Source organism: Natrix helvetica (genome assembly GCF_964273705.1).
Source record: "Natrix helvetica genome assembly, chromosome: Z".
NCBI classification, from domain to species: Eukaryota; Metazoa; Chordata; class Lepidosauria; order Squamata; family Natricidae; genus Natrix; species Natrix helvetica.
In genome coordinates, this window is record NC_138554.1 from 63,782,973 (window position 1) to 63,799,887 (window position 16,915).

The 16,915-nt window shown below is 47.2% G+C and overlaps 1 protein-coding gene across 2 annotated transcripts in view; it reads left to right on the plus strand.

The window, feature by feature from the left end:
• ZPBP (zona pellucida binding protein) overlaps positions 1-16,915 on the plus strand; it is a 65,698-nt gene that overhangs the window by 21,020 nt on the left and 27,763 nt on the right. The gene's annotated exons all lie outside the window — the stretch shown is intronic.

Consider the following 16,915-nt stretch of genomic DNA (forward strand, 5'->3'; position numbering starts at 1 on the left):
ATTTATAAATTATAGATAGTGAGGTCCTGTATAATGTCATTGTCAATTTTTTGACTAGAATCCCAGGTTGTAATCTACTTTCACTCACAGAAGCTCACTGGGTAACTAGGCCAGTCATTCTCAGCCATCTACTCCAGAGCATTATTGTGTGGGGCAAAATAGGAGGCAGCGTTATGTATGGAGATGTTATTACAGGTAGTGTACAAGGCAATATACCTTGTACATTTAGGTTGAAAGTTAGGCTAATATTAAATGAATTGCCTCATGTAATGTCTAGCTCTGCCTGCCCTCCCCAGTGTATTAATTAAACAAAGGCATGGATTGTTAAATGGAGCTAGGGGGTGAGGGAGATCCTGGAGGCCTAGGTTAGGCATGAGCTCACCTGCCTCAAGCCTTCCAATGCCTCTACCACCGTGAAACACCCATGTTCTCTAGTGCGCTGCTTAGAGAGTCCAAGGAAGGGTTAACACAGCCTATCTGCCCAAGGACTGAGTTGATTTTTCCCCTGGTCACGCCTCCTTTGCCTCCTCAGGTTCAGTTTTAAAAACTCAGTCTGCCTGATAGGACTTGTTTTGGGAAGCTCTCATTCTTTGGACAGATAGGCTGGATTCTCCATGCGTAATTATTAGATAGTGTTAGAGTAGATTTACGATTTTTCCCTTATTTTTTACTATTGTGTTTTAGAGTTAGTTAGGTTTGTTTCTTTAAAATTGGTTTCTGGGGCATCATGGAGCCTCACCAGCTGCTTTGTGCGCGGTGGGGGAATCAGCTGAGACCACTGGTCCGGCGGCGGCTGGCGAGTGTGGGGACAACCAAGGCTTCGGCCGTCTCCAACCGCTCCAGGGAGTTTCAGCTCGAATTTCTTCCCAGCGGTGTCGCAGCGGGCTTCGGAGGTCGCGGTGGCCATTTTGGAAGCAACACGTTGGCGCGCTTCCCAACGGCCTCATTGTCGGCGCTGGCTGCAGGCACTTAAAGTACGTGAAAGTTGCGGCAGCCATTTTGTTGGGTCATTTCGGCAGCAGCAAGACAGAACGACCCAGCAGCCTTCCGCGACTCTCCGCCCTAGTGCAGATCACTGCCAGGGATTACAAAGGCATGTCCGGGGCACCGGCAGTATCTGGGTCCTCCCTATTGACCTTCGGCCTGAAGGGGTGGCTGTGGAGTGTCCTGGTGCCTCTTCCAGCCTCCAGAATCGTGAAACTGCAGACGCTTTGGAGCCGGCTGGCCAGCGTCCAGTGCCCTTCCCCTGCGGCTGACTCACTCTCTTCCTGAACAACCATCAAGAACATGGCTGATGAAGGTTTGGAGCAGACGGAGGAGTTGGCAGGGCCTCCTACCAAACGCAGTAGGCCAGATCCATCAGGCCAGGGGAGAAAGGGTGATAGGGGAATAGGGAGCAAGTCTTCCCACAGTTCCTCTGGGAACAAAGGCCCTAAGCACCTGGGAGAGAGGATGCAGGAGGGTCCTAGGGAGAGGCCTAGTAAGACCCAGGGCCCTAATCCTCCCCAAGTCTGTGAGGCTGGGATGGGCCTCCTTTACCCAGGCAGGAGAGAGAGGAGTCTCTCCAATCAAGGGGATCAGTCTCCCTCCATTAGTGTTAGGGATTCCTTGTCTGGCTCCCCTGCAGCATCCCTGGGTTATCCTGACTCCCCTAGTTCCTCTGTGAGGGAGGAGCTGGAGTCTCTCCAAGGTTGCTCCCACATGGAGGAGGCCTTGGCTCATATTCATTCTGAAAGAGGCCGAGTCCCTTCTAGGCCCAGGCCTGTTGAGGACAAAGGCCCGGCTCTCTCAGCTGAGATGAGGGAGATCATTACTGAGGCCATTTCCCAAGAGGTAGTTGAAGCCATGCACCAAAAGGAAAGTAAGAGTGGCAGGGGCCCTAGGGCTACCCGTCCCCACCCGGAAGGTAGAAGCCACGCCCTAGACTCCCCAGGCACCTCTGTTACCACAGAAGTTTCTGTGTGGGAAGAGGAGGCTGCAGATGAGTTTGAACTTTCGGAGGATGAGGACATGCCTCCTCATCCTCCTGATAAACCTGCATTTACCGGCCTATTTAAGCCTTCCTTGTTTAAAGCTATCTTACACAAGGCCAGGGCCTCTACGGAGCTCGGGGCCAAACCTAAGGATAAGGCCATTCCCTCTACTTCCGAGGACCTTAAGGTGAGCCTCTTTAGTGAAACTACCCCGGACCCGGAGCTCATCCTGGTCCCTGACTTGTTCATGGACGTGGTTCAACGCCAATGAGTCTAGCCGGGCGCACTGGCCAACCCCAGTGGTGCAGACAAGACCTTGTATCCTCTGGAGACAAAATTAGAGGAGGCATTAAAGATGCCCGAGGTGGATGCCCCGGTGGTCTCGCTCACTTCCACCTCCACTCTCCCGGCTGACCTGTTAGAAGGGCTAAAGGCAGAGGACAAGGGGGCTGAAAAAGCTTGCCATAAAATGCATCAGGCGGCCGCCTGGGCGATTAAGGCATCTACCTCCACCTCTTTCTTTACAAGGGCCTCCCTACTCTGGCTGCGCCAGCTAAGAGCTAAGCCACCTTCGGGGGCGTCTCGTTGGCAGCATGATCTCAACAAGTTCATCACAGCAGTGGAATACTCAGCGGATGTCTCCCTGAATGCAGCAAAGTTTGCCTCCAGGGCGCTGGCTTCCAACGTGACCTCACGGCACCTGCTATGGCTTCGGCATTGGCAGGCGGACATGAAGGCCAAGTGGAAGCTGGCTTTGGCCCCGTTCAAGGGGGGCTCGCTCTTTGGGGATTCCTTGGATAAATTCTTAATTGAGACGAAGGATAAACGGAAAATCCTTCCCTCTACCTTCAAGAAGAATGAGAAGAAAGGCTCTAGTTCCTACAGGAAACAGACCTTTCGGGCACAGGACAACACTCAGGCTTCCACCTCGTCCTTTTCCTACCAAAGGTCCTACAACCAATCTAATGACAGGAGTCAGGACAGGAACAGTTACGGTTCCAGGGGCAGGCAGAATAACCAGGGCTCCTTTCGGAAGCCCTTTCGAGGGGGTTCAAACAACCATCAGTTTAGACGTGGCAAGTGGCCATCAGAGGTCCCCTCCCATCGGAGGCCGGCTGCAACTTTATGCAGACCGCTGGGAGAGAATCACAAGGGAAGCGTGGATTCTAAACACGGTCAGGAGGGGGCTGACACTGGAATTCCTGTCAATTCCACCGTGAACGTTCGTTCGTTGCCCTTTGACCAAGAACCCTGTAAAAAGGTCCCTCATGCAAGCAGAAATCGACCATCTCCTACAGATAAACGCCATAGAGCCAGTTCCCCCGGACCAGGAAGGGAAGGGATTCTACTCCATTCTCTTCCTGGTTCCCAAGAGTTCAGGGGGGTGGAGGACCATACTAGATCTGAAACGCCTGAATTATCATCTGGCCTACAAGCGTGTCAAGATGCAGTCCCTCCAATCCATCCTGGGCTTTGTAAGGCGAGGCGATCTGCTCACGTCCATCGATCTCAAGGAAGTGTATCTGCATGTGCCCATCCACCAGGCCCACAGGAGGTTCCTGCGACTGTGTTACAACTGATGGCACTACCAGTACAAGGCTCTTCCATTCGGCCTCTCGTCCGCCCCCAGGACTTTTACCAAGCTCCTTGCAGCTATGGCGGTTCATCTGTGCTCTTGTCCCATCCGTCTGGAATGCAATCTGGATGACATCATTATACACTCAAAGACTTGTCTACAGGCGGTGAGAGATTGGAGAGCAGAAATGAATAGTTTAATTTTTGTATCTAATTGAGGATGGGGAGAGAAAAGATCATCAAATCAGTCTATCCTAGTTATTTTCTTTATTAAAGAACTGTGGCATTCTGGGGACGGGAGGAGGTTAAAGCAAGGAAAGGTTTTAGGAAGCTTGTCCTAAAGTTGCTGCCTGTGCATTCATGCAGAAGATAGTTTCCTAACTCCTAGAACAGTGATGGCGAAACTATGGCACACATGCCACAGGTGGCACGCAGAGCCATTTGTCAGGGTACGCGAGGCGCTGCCCTGTCAGCTGGCCAGTGCACATGCGCGCGCTGGCCAGCTGAGTTCACCCTTTTTTAAAGCCATTTTTCACCCTCCCCAGGTTCCAGAGGCTTTATAGGAGCCTGGGGAGGGAGAAAAGAGCCTCCCCCCCCGGAGGCCCTCCGGAGGCTTCATGAGCTTCCCTGAAGCCTCCGGAGCGCAAAAAAAAACAGTCTTAAGGGCAAACCGGAACAGTTGGGAACAGTTTGGGAACAGACTTCCGGTTTGCTCGGAGGTTCGTTTTGACTGCTCTGAAGGCTTCAGGGAAGCGTCCTGAAGGTCCCTGAAGCCTTCGGAGTGCTCAAAACAACCCTCTGAGCAAACCGGAAGTGACTTCCGATTTGCTTGGAGGTTCATTTTGACTGCTCTGGAGGTCCCTGAAGCCTCTGGAGGGCTTCCAGGGAGGCGGGGGAGGCTGTTTTCGCCTTCCCCAGGCTCCTATAAAGTCTCTGGAGCCTGGGAAGGGCAAAAAAAGCATGCAAAAAATGGGGGGAGTGCCTGTAGTGCGCACATGCACACTGGGGGAGTCGAGCATTGCATTAGGGGTGTGGCATGCCCGCACACGACCCCCGTGCGCTCCCCCCACTTATGGCACGCGAGCCAAACAAGGTTCGCCATCACTGCCCTAGAAAAAGCAAGGAAAATTTTGCAGCCTTTTGACAGCCAGCAGATTGGAGCAGAAAGCTTGGAAAGCAGCTGACATTTCCGCAAGAAATTGTTGGGGTGGTAAAAATGGCAGCTGCATCCAGAAAGCATGGGGAATAGGCCTAAGCTAGGATGGTGGAGAGGGTGCTTCAACATTCCCATTGTAAGGGCTAACAACTGCAAGAGTTCTGCATCTGTCAAAACTTTGAAACAGTTGTGTGTAGTTTTTGAGGTGTCTGTTGTAACTTTAAATAGTCATTAAGTGGCCTGCTGTTTCTCAAAAACTACCTGTACATTTAATCTTATGGCCTTTAATCATAGCATTATCAGAGTAAACTTTGGTGAGATCAACACAATATTTTTTGAACTACACGCCAGAATTGGCTCTGCTGAATTTGCAATAAATACATGCACTAGTGGCCACTAGGCCATGTTCTTTGCAGCCCCCCACCCCAAGTGTCTGAAATGATAAATTGTTATGTTTGGATGAGAACTGGATAGGACCTGCACACTTTAATACAGGAAGTAGGCAAGAGGAACAAGAGTTCTTTAGTCTACATTTTGTAGAAGGATTACAATTGGGGTACAACACTATAGTTGGTCTTGATGAGCAAAGCAGGGAAAGAAACAATAGTACTTCATATTAAGTGAGAAGCAAAGAAATCTAGGATCATCCCTTGTCACCAATGCTGCTTACCTGCCACTTATAACTACATATGAGTTTCATGGATTGACAATGAGAATAAGGATTTAATCACAACCAATCAGCAAATGAAAACAAATTGGACAGAAGAATAGTAAAGTGATGTCATCTTCAAAATTAGCATCTGTGCATGAATCCTGATGTAACAACTCACAACTCACTTTTAAGATAGGTCTAGAGGATGTGTTTTAAGTGCTCTATGCAACAGCTTCTTTCCCTAAGCATGGAGAACATCTTAATATTGTGCTGTTATAGCATCTCAGATTGCAATTAATTGTTGTATTTATTTTATCTAGTGTATGGCAAATACATGGACTTACAGTAGTTCAAATGTTGATGTCCAGTCCACTCAGCCTTTAAAGGACAGGGTGGTCTATGTTGACGAAATCAGACATTGGGCTGATGTAAGTTCCTGGCTCTCTTTGTAGAACTCCTGGTTTTCCTGTGCACCGCTTGGAGAGTCCAAGCAATGGGTTAATTCAGTCTGGTTGCCCTGGACTGAGGAACTTTTTTTCCTTTGACCACACCTCCTGGTGTGGCCACTCCCCAGAATTTTTCCTCAGTCAGCCCGTTCGGATTGTTTCTCTGAGTGTTCCAGCTGAATTTACCTTTTTTTAGCTTGGACTCTCCTTATATCTATTCCTTTTTTCCTTCTTTTGCTCCCTTCCTATTTCTAATTGTTTTCCTCTATCTAGCTGCTGTTTTTTTCCAGCTACTTCGTCTCTAAAGAGGCCAGGAGGTAAGCGTGGTGGTGGTGGTGGTGCTCCATAGCCACGCCGCTCGGGCCGGCTTGGAGGCCTGCCGCTCGCTTTTTCAAAGTGCGGCAATGAGCGGCGAGGCTCCTGTGAGTCTGCTTGTCCCCGTCGGCCCCGTTTGTTGTTTTGCCGAGGTTATTTTTCGTTTCCCGGCCAGCTAGAGCCAAGCCAGCCACGGGAGAAGCATGCGGTCGCCGCTGTTCGCCTCCTTTGTCCCCACGCTTTCTGCGGCGGCCATTTTTCGCGCCTTTTGGGAAAAGCCACACCGCTCGGCCACGCTTCACCAGGAGACCGCTGGGTGGTTTGGGGGCCTTGTCCGGGGCTGCCCAGCTGGCCCTCGGCCACCTGCATCGATTTCTAGGCGGCGCTGGTGCCTGGGTCACTTGGTGGTCTTCGCACCGGCACAGGGAGGGCGTTATTCACCATGCAGGCCGCTCCGGTTTTTTTCCGCCATTCGGGCCTGGACCTCCCTGATCTCCTGCCGGGCCTTGCAGCCTCAACTGCAGGCCCCTTCACCTCTTGTGACTACGACTGGTGTACACTGTTGTTTTATCGTTATGTCAGTTTCAATTTGCCACTATCTTGTTCTCAAGCAATCTCTACTGTTCTCTTGCAGTGTACCAGTCAGAGTGTCTGGCCTCCCAATCCGCCCGCCCAGTGTCTTGCTGCATCTTGTGTGGTCATTGCCCATGGAGCTGTCCAGTGCATCAGGCACCTCAGACACCAGGCCAGGTCCTCCCCAAACCCCTGGCAAGGGATCCCCCCCCCCACCAGGGGCGGTGGGGCTGGCAAGGGCGGCGCGGGTGCCAAGGGTAAACATCCCCCCAGGGCCCTGTCTGCGGCCCAGGTCAAAGACGCTGAAAGGCCCCAAAGAGTGCTTGACAAGCATTTTGAAAAGGCCTGGCGCCAGGCGGACAAGGAGGCCCCACGGCTTCTCCCCTCCGGGGACTCCTTTGCCCTTCCCTTTCCCAGGGGCGATCCCCTAGCCTTGATGGCTGAGGAGGTCGAATCCCAAGATTTGTCCCCTGACAGGTCGCTGGTGGAACCAGCCTCCCTGGCTCCTTCTTGGGCCTGCGAGCAGGACCTTATTCCTGAAAACCCCAGCAGGTATGGTATGCCCGAGGCTGCCCCTCCCCATCTGGAGGAACCCATGGCTCTAGATCCCGAGTCTGATCAGGAACCCAAGCTCTCGCCCCACATGCAGGTCGTGGTAGCCCGTGCCCTTGCCAAGGGCATCGCAGAGGGCATAAGTAAATGTGATCTGCCTCCGGTGGTTCCAAGCACCTCTCAGGCCAACCAGGCTGCTCCACCTCCAGCTAAGTGGGTCCGCCACCCCTCACTGGAGTCCTCTGTGGTCAGCGAGGCCTCCGCCCTGGAGGATCCTGACCAGGAGGGACAGGAGCTCTCGGAGGACGAGGACCTCCTGCCTGACACTCCTGCCTTTTCAGGGCTCTTTAAGCCGAGTCTCTTTGAATCTATTCTTCACAAGGCTAAGGCCGCTACCAAAATAGGGATCAAACCCAAGCCCGCCCAACCACCTACTGATGCGGCTCCAGTCAACCCTCACTCAGCCATGTTCGATGTTCCTAGCAGGAACTGGTGCCGGTCCCCAGGTTGTTCCTGGATCTCATCCAACGCCAGTGGACCCAACAGGCTACGCTGTCTTCTAGCGGAGCGGACAAAAAACTGTACACCATGGAACCCGCCCTGGAGGATCTCCTAGTCCTACCAGCCATGGATCCACCCATAGCTGCCCTTACCTACAACTCCTCCCTCCCCGCAGACCTGCTAGAGGGCCTTAAGGCGGAGGATAAGAAGGCGGAGAAGGCTTGCCACAAGACCCACCTTGCGGCTGCCTGGGCCATTAAGGCGTCTTCCTCCGCATCATTTTTCAACAGGGCCTCCGTCATCTGGCTGTGCGAATTGCTGACCAAACTCCCAGCGGGGGACATGCGCCTCCGTCAGGACATATCTAAGATCATTGCGGCTTCCCAGTACGCTGCTGACACGTCACTTAATGCCACCAAATTCACGTCTAGGGCCTTGGCGTCCAACGTAACATCCCCCCGCCTCATTTGGCTCCGCCATTGGCAGGCGGATCAGAAAAAAAATGGAAGCCGGCCTCTGCCCCCTTCAAGGGGTGCAAATTGTTTGGGGAAGTTCTAGATCCTTTCCTCATTGAGTCAAAAGACAAGAGGAAGGTTCTGCCATCATTGACCAAGAAGCAGGACCGTAAGTCCGCTCCTTATCCCAGAAGGCAGTCCTTTTGTTCCTCGGAGCCCTCCACCTCATCCACCTTTGCTTCTTCTGGTAGGACGCCCAGTCAGTCAGGGGATAGAGCCCCGGACAGGCCTTCCTTTCGGGACACGGGTAGGCAACAAATCGGCTTCCGCAAGTTCAACCGCGGTGGGGCCTCTAACAGGCCGTTCCGTAAGTCCAAGTGACTGCCCGAACTCATCTCCCATAGGGGGGCGACTCCAACTGTTTGCCCCCCATTGGGCCCAGACCACGGAGACGCCTGGGTCCTCCAGATTGTCAGGGAGGGCCTTTCCCTGGAATTCCTGTCCCCTCCACCTCGGACTTTCATCCGATGTCCCACTCCCTCCTGCCCTCTAAAGAGAGAGCTTATGAACCAGGAGATTCTCCATTTCCTGGAGATAAATGCGATAGAGCAGGTGCCCCCCAACCCAAGAACTCGGGGGGTGGGGGGGTGGAGGGCCAACTTGGACCTCAAGAACCTCAACAGGCACATCGCCTATTGGAGGTTCAAGATGCAGTCCCTCCAGTCCATCCTGGCGGGGATCCGCCATGGAGACCTCCTCACCTCTATCGATCTAAGGGAGGCTTACCTCCCTTACCCAGGACCTCTTCATTTCATTCCAGCCAGGCTCCTTGGGCAAGAAAGTCTCATCTTCAACGGTAGACAGGTGGCTACGGACTTGCATTGCCTCTGCATACGAGAGCCAGTCCAGGTCAGTCCCTAGAGGTATTTCGGCACACTCCACGAGGAGCACGGCCACTTCTGCGGCCTGGGCCACCCAGGCCTCGATAGATGGCATCTGCAGGGCGGCCACGTGGTCTTCGCCGTCACCCTTTGTTAGACATAACAAACGACGTATTTGCCTTGGCTGAGGCGTCTTTCGGCAGGAGGGTGCTCCAGGTGGTGTCTACGAACAAATCCTGGGACTCTACTTCTGCCCACCCTGATGGACAATAACTTGGGTATGTCCCATTGCTTGGACTCTCCAAGCAGTGCACAGGAAAAAGACCATTGGCTGGAGGGTCCTTTTCTGTGCACCGCGGGAGAGTCCAACCCGCCCTGGATATCTGTCCAGGGATTCTTAGCCTTCGTGTCATCAAGAGCTGGATTTTTTGGACGTTTCGCTCCATCCTCACGGTCCAGACCATCTCAAAATTCTGGGGAGTGGCCACACTAGGAGGTGTGGTCAAAGGAAAAAAAGTTCCTCAGTCCAGGGCAACCAGACTGAATTAACCTATTGCTTGGACTCTCCCGCGGTGCACAGAAAAGAACCCTTCAGGTAAGCCAATGGTCTATCTCTAAATACATGGCAACAGATAATTATTGTAATATTGGATGAACTAGTATAAATAGTTAAAGAGTATGAGAGGAAGCACCCCATTAAGGATCTAATTTATTGAACTCATTGTTAAAAATGTCCAAGCATCACTAGTCTGTGAAGTAAAAAGAATTCTATGAAGTAGAAGCAAACAGTTAATTGAAAGTGAAAATTTTCCATTGTTCTGGTATTGTCCAAATGGCTCACTTTCAACTATAAAGAAATAAATGGCTGTTCCTTTATGCTAGTTTTTTTTAATGAAGTAGCCCCGAATTAAATATTTCTCTCTATGTAGGGCTTTATTTCTGTGTGCCCTTGCAATCAAAAATTACCTGTAGGTATTGAGTGACATGGGAAGTTTGGCTGTCAACACTAATATTATAGTTTAGCTGACATTTTAGATTGTACCACCTTTAATCAGTGATGACTATTGTTTTATTGCTACTTTCACTAGTTTTACAACTTCAACTGACTTTCCTGTAGCTTATTTTTTTATTTTGTTGATGTTGGAAATAACTTTAAATATAATTTCATTATAAACGTGCATTTAATATTTAAAATAAAATAAAGCTTTTGCATTCCTCCATTTCTTTTGCTTACACATTTTCAGTCACTTGAAATGTTCAATTGAAATAGGACTTGTTTTTAATTATATCTCTTGGTTGTCACTATTCAGCGAAAAGGACAAATGGTCATAAAAGAGGAAATTGGACAATTTGATATGTTTCTCACTTTAAAGGTAGCTTATGTGAGAATAAGTAACATAAATGTGTTGCTGAGGTGAATGAATAGTACCATACTGTTTATTGAACTCTGCAATGTAGCAAGACAAGGCAAGCATCTTGATTTTATTGTCCCAGAATGAATTTTGTGTTATTATTGGCAAGTTTGGTTTTTGGATGTCAGTCAGGCAAGTACTGCAGTGTTATTTAGAGAGAGAGAAATATTTTAGAATGCTTTATTTTCCTAGACTTTTTCATTTAAGTAAATGTAGGATTGAAGATTGAAGAATAATCATTGCATAATATTTTTGGCTAATCTTTTTTCTTCACCAGTATTCTTTAACTAGTTTAAAAATAAAATTAGCTCTTCAGTGTAAAAATCTAGCCTTTAAAAAGTTCGAAATTTGAGTTGCTTACAGAATTGGAATTAGGATGTTATCGTATCTATCAGCTATCATTTTCTATAATCACTGATGATTCTAAAACCCTGACTACACAATCCTCATAAAAATGTTGAGAATTTTGAGTAGATAAAACTGTAGTTCATTTATAGAAAAAGTGATGTTACTGAAATATTTTATTTCATTTTAACAGCGAATAGGATCCTGAAAATTGAATCATGGCAACTGGACTTCTTTTTTGGTTTGAAACATTTCACTGCTTATCTTCAGTCTTCTGACCTATAGGATATTAAAACCAATATTCCATATTTAATCGTATCAGTAGAACAAGGAATAATGTTGCTGATCCTGAAACTCCTAGGAGAAACAAATTACCTGGATCCTTTCCAGGCTAGATTCAGTTCATACATAGATTGGCATGGAGGTATTTTGGTTTCCTAAAGAAGAATATAGTGGGAGAGAAATTGAGAATACAATTTGTTGATACTCTAGATTTCTCAATGATTTTTTATATTGCTAAGAGCAATAACCTTTTGGAGATTTCGTGCTGAACATTGGAGATGCTACTTAACTCTTGCTACTGTGAAACAATTATTATTATTTAGCATATGATGAGAACATACCAAAAGAGAAGTAAACATATATACATAGTCCATGTAGTTAATAAGTAAAACTTCTATGAGGTTATGACAGTAGCTTCATAACTGGATGTCCAGTTCAGCTATCCAGACGATTGCCTCTGGTATTGCTTCATGTAGATCTAGAAAGCCAGAGAATGCACATTGTGAGCAATATGTTTAATAGTTTAGCATATCACCACCATAATCGGAACTAGGGAAATCTTTTCATCCCCGTTGATACAGGGCTAAGGCACTTCTTCCAGGGTCACATCACATTTTGTTCAATTTCGACCAGACAAAGTGAGGCCAGTCAAAACCAGGTGGTTTAGTAGAGGGATCATTAATGGTCAGGCCACAAGAAGGTATCTTGGACCATTCCCATGTCCAGGTATTCTCTGGGTTAAACTGGATAGATGTTAAGTGAACAACTGCTTTCCAAGCTGGCCTATGGGGTTTCATTGTTGTGATGGGCTCTGCATTGTCCTGGTGAATAGAGAGGATCTTGTTCAGTATCCTTGACCATAGCCGAATGAGAGCTTGTTGATGTCTACTGTGGAGTGATACAATATTACTAAGTACAAGTAACTAGTGCATAGGAGTGGAATGCAATGTGCCAGAGATGATATGCATTGTCTAGTGGAATTGGACATCAAACATTTTGGTGTGGGCGCTATTACTGTACATGCTGACATTCAATTGTGTAATAAATCAAAGCCAAGGAGCTTAGGAGGTTAGCACCCCAGGATGTTCCAGCTAGTCTGTTCAATAAATAGTTGTGACTTTTCAATTTTGCAGCTGTTTTTTCCATGTGTTGCTGGAAGGTTAGTGATCTCTCAAGTGTTACCTCCATACTTCAGGGTACTTCAGGGAGTTGTTATATTGTAAAATACAGTTCCAGACTTCACTGAAGACTGGTAATTTATATAACAATTGCTAAGGTGGAATGTGGCTATTTTTATTTTTGTTAGGCTCAGTTGGAGGCACCATTTTTTAAAGTAGTCAGCCAGGTTTTGGAGATGTTGAAAGAGAATGTCTTCTGCATCACTGACGTTAGTTTGTTGGACTGTGAGATAGATATTGGCATAAATAAATTTTCGAGGAACAGTTTCAGGCAGGTTATAGATGTAAAAAGAGCAGAGGATAGCACTAATCCTTGTGAAAGTCCAACGTATGATATCTGCTTCTATTGAATTATGTGGAAACTTGAAATAATCTGTTACTCAACTTGCTGCCAGTCATGGCAATGGTGTTTACAACAAGGTACAACCTTTATTAATTTGAGGAGAAGTCCTCTCATCATCATTATAGGCTACCGAGAAGTCAAGAAAAACATATTTTTTTCATTTTCCTTTCGAATCCATTCTCCAGATAGAAAGTTAATGCAAGGACTTGATCGCAACAGTCTTGTTTGGGGTAAAATCCAGCTTGTTTAACTTGGATTACAGATTCTACTGCTAAGGCTGTTCTGTTTAACATAAGTCTTTCTAAAGATTTAGAACAGTGGTTCTCAACCTTCCCAATGCCGCGACCCTTTAATACAGTTCCTCATGTTGTGGTGACCCCCCAACCAGAAAATTATTTTCGTTGCTACTTCATAACTGTAATTTTGCTACTGTTATGAATCGTAATGTAAATATCTGATATGCAGGATGTATTTTCATTATTACAAATTGAACATAATTAAAGCATAGTGATTAATCACAAAAACAATACGTAATTATATATTGTGAAATGGTTTTCTAATGAAAATAATATATATAATATAATGTAATATAACCTCTAACCTTGTTACAAAAAATCCATGAAACATTTCGGTTAGTAACAAAATAAAAATAAAACGGAGAAGAAAGACAGTAAAAAAAATGGGTCAAAGAAAAATACAGTACTAGGTTGGAAATCCCCTCCTATTTTTCATCTTGTCTTACTGATTCTTTATGATTTATCAATTGTTATTTGTAACTAATGATTGTAACTATTATTATGACCTATGACCTATTACTTGCTGTTTATATGTACACTGTGATTTGGTGCACTGGAGACAAATTCCTTGTGTGTCTTATCACACTTCAACCAATAAACATTTCTATTTCATTCTATTCCTATTTCATTCCTATTCCCATTCCCATTCCATTTTTTTATTCCTTTTCCTATTCCATTCCATTTCATTTTCCTATTCCATTCCATTCTATTCTAAGCATGGAAGCTTAAAACTGAAAACTAAAAAGATGTAGTGCTTTATTTTTTTTCAAAGCGGCTGCTGAAAATGTTTTGTGACGGCTACCTTTTTCCCCTCTGCCCCCAAACTCCTGGAATCCTCTCGCTCCCAAGTTTTCCAACCACTCATTCATAGATATCGTGGGAAGGAAACGAAGGCGGGTCTCCTTGTGAATGGACAGAAGTTTTTACAGAAAAGGGAAAACCCGAACGTCTGGAGCCAACTACTGCAGAGCGCCCATGTGAACCTCCGAGTCTCCAAGGAGGAGGAGGCTGCGAACTGAAGGGACAATGTTGCCATCCTTCCCACCTCCGTTCTTGGCTCCTTCTTCCCGGCGTCCCCTCCCCTCGCCACTGGGAGACCGAGATCGGCCCAGCCACCTCTCAGAGCACTGCCTTGCCAGCGCTCGGGCGCTCCATTCTCCCCCCTTCCCTCATCAAGAGCAGCCATCCGATCCTCCCCTGCCAGTGCCTCTCGTGTTGCAATTGGCTGGGCGCACCGCTGCTCCTGTCAGGTAGCCTCTCCCTTTTGCAAGGCAGTAGCCGCCGCCGCAGCTCCCCTGGCTCCAAACACTGGCATGCAGGTTTCTCGGTTCCTAAGACCATTGAAAATATGTCTTTTGTGATGGTCTTAGTGATCCCTGTGAAAGGGTCGTTCGACCCCCAAGGGGTCGTGACCCACAGGTTGAGAACCACTGACCTAGAAAGATTCTGTGCCACCGTTTCTAGGTGACACAGAGAAAAGCAAAAATAATTTGGGGAAACCTTTGGATCCTTTTCTGATTTCAAATTTGCAATAATTTTGATGATCTTGAAGATACGAGAGAGCCATACTGAGTATAGTATGGAATTAAAAAAGGAGGCAGGCCAGTGTTTAATTGCTGGTCCATAGTTTTTCAGTAATTCTTGGTACATGCCATCAAATCATGTAGCTTTACTTTTTTGTAAAGGATCCAGCCCTCTCTGCACTTCTGGTGTAAATGCACGTGAGTATAAAGCATGTGGTGAAAGATATTTTAGTAATCTAAATTCAGATCTAATTTTTCTAGTGAATTTTTTTACATCTTGTTTCCTTGAAGTAGAGATGAGATGGTTAGCTATGGATTCCACACTGATGATAGAAAGTTTTCTCGATGGTACAGATGATGAGTCCAATTTTTGGGTTGAGGAACCAGCTTTCCTAGTAGAGTGGATAAAGTTCAGATTTTCTATAATCTTGGGATCATTTCTCTTTTCTGGCTCTGTCCAGATATTTTGGCAATTTGGTTGCAAATTCAGGGATGAGTGTTCAGTCTGTAAAAGATTGGATCTAGTAGAATAAACTGTGGAGAAAATGAATTATTGTTTGTTATGGATTTGCTGAACTTCTGAATACGCTTGCATCAATCTGAGAATTGATGCTATATTCAATGGCAATTGGAACCTGGATTTTTGTTACTAAACAGTGTGGCCCAGTGGTGGGTACCGATCCCGTTCCAACTGGTACGGTTGGAACGGGCCCGGCAGCGTCCACATGGATGTGCTCAGCGAGCGCATGCGTCTTAGTGCCTCCGCGAGCCTCTGCAATGCTCCAGCTGCTCAGTGGAGCGGAGCGCAGGTGCTGTACGCACCATGCATGTGCGTGGAAGCCTTAAAAGACAGGTAAGGAGCTCGGGCGGACGGGTGGGCTCTCCGGAGCACTGTACTGGAATGGTATCCAGTGCTCCGGGCAGGCTCCGATACACCCCTACCAGGGTGTACCGCCTGCAACCCACCACTGGTATGGTCATGAAGCACAATATCATGTTTGGTGAGAGTAAGTCAGGTTTAGTGCTGCCAAAAGGCACAATGCCAAAATTTAATAACTGAAATCCTGGCATTCCCTGTCACTGTTGTAACCTCATGCCTGCATGGATCATTAAGTGAGAAGAAGTGGGAGGTAAAGAATATGGGAAAGGGGAGGGCAGTCTGACCAGGTGCTGGAGAGCAATGGCAGCAGGTGGGCTCTGGGGACATGGGGTACTGTTCTGACCCCTCTCTTCCCCCACAATCACAAACACACTCCGAGCCAAAGATACTTCACGAGGTTTATTGCACAGACAGACAATCCTTTGCAGCAATCCAACACAACTTGACCTTCAGAACCCTCCGGCACTGACACGCAATAGCAGCTATCCAGCCTGCCACGCTCACAAGACTGTACTCCCACAATAGTTCCTGCGTTGACTTCTGCAAAGGGCGTGTGCACAAGCAGTCCTTTTATAGTCTGGAGAGGAGTCTAATTATCAGCAGCTGAGAGCAATTACCACCTGTAACTGCGCAATTGCTCCTTACGCCTGTTAGCGCGCCGATAACGAGCATCTAACAACTCACTGCTGATGTCTGACTCACTGTCCTGTGACTCCTCCCCACTGCTCCAAGGCATGACATCAGGAGCCCCCTTCCTTTTCACCAATGCTCCATGCCTCAGGCGCCTCCTGGTGGCCGACCAGCCTCTCTGATCCCTGCTCAGAGTCAGAACCCTGCCCAGGGTCCTCCAGAGCCGACTCATAGGGACCCTCACTGTCGGAGTCTGGTGGCAGCTCCAACGGCTCCTGCTGGGCCACAACAGGGTACTATAGAGTATAAATCCCAGGGATTTTTAGGGGTGGTGGTGGTCCTGGGAGAAAAATACTGTGGGAATGATTTATGAGAGCAAATTGTTACCTACTGACTTCTTGATTGACTTTTCTTCTGAGAAGCTGATAGGGAAGTTTGTTAATGGTTATCATGTGACTGCAGTTTCTTGCATTGTAATTGTCAAATGGGTACCTGGGTCATGACCATGGTGATGCTACAGCAGCTGCAACTCGTAGACTGCTCACAAATTCCCCCTTTTCAGTCCTGTCATACTTTTGAATGAACTCTGAATGAGTGATTGCAACTTAAGGATTACCTGTAATAGTTTGGGTTGGCTTTATAGAACTAATATAGTTTTATCTTAGGACATTTTTCTCTTGGACATTTGTGAGGGATGATATTAAGAACACAGTGTTCAAATATCTCCCACCTTGACAGAGTTGTGTTTGAAAATGTAATATACTGCTGAAGAAATGTTTACTCTACTGTATATGGCAATAATGGAGACAATAAGCAAAAATATTAAAGTAATTTTATTTCTATGCACTTCTGCAACTTATGAAGATACCTTTTTCATTCTGTCTCTCATACCAGTCTGGTTATTTTGAACTAATTAGTGCTGGCTGATTCTGTTGATCTTTTAAAAA